This window comes from Myotis davidii, unplaced genomic scaffold, assembly GCF_000327345.1.
Source record: "Myotis davidii unplaced genomic scaffold, ASM32734v1 scaffold383, whole genome shotgun sequence".
Classification (NCBI taxonomy): Eukaryota; Metazoa; Chordata; class Mammalia; order Chiroptera; family Vespertilionidae; genus Myotis; species Myotis davidii.
The window spans coordinates 50,717-50,990 of NW_006294586.1; positions in this window are offsets into that span (position 1 = coordinate 50,717).

Genomic DNA, 274 nt, shown 5'->3' on the forward strand with positions numbered 1-274 from the left:
AAGTCACTGTTTTACAAACTCAAGCCTGACCAAGATTTTCAGCCCACAGACTGGACTTCACAAATAGGTTGTTGCTTTAGTTGGGAAGGGAGCAAAATTCTTCTCCCACCTCCAAACCAACTCCTAATCTCCCTTCCCATTTAACTTCTCAAGCTTTACTCATTTGTAAAATAGGGATGACAGTCTCTACTTTAATCTTTTCTTTAGGTTTATTCTCCCCTGACCCAGGTGCTCATACACATCCTTTATAAACCAGTGCCTTCATACCTCCTGG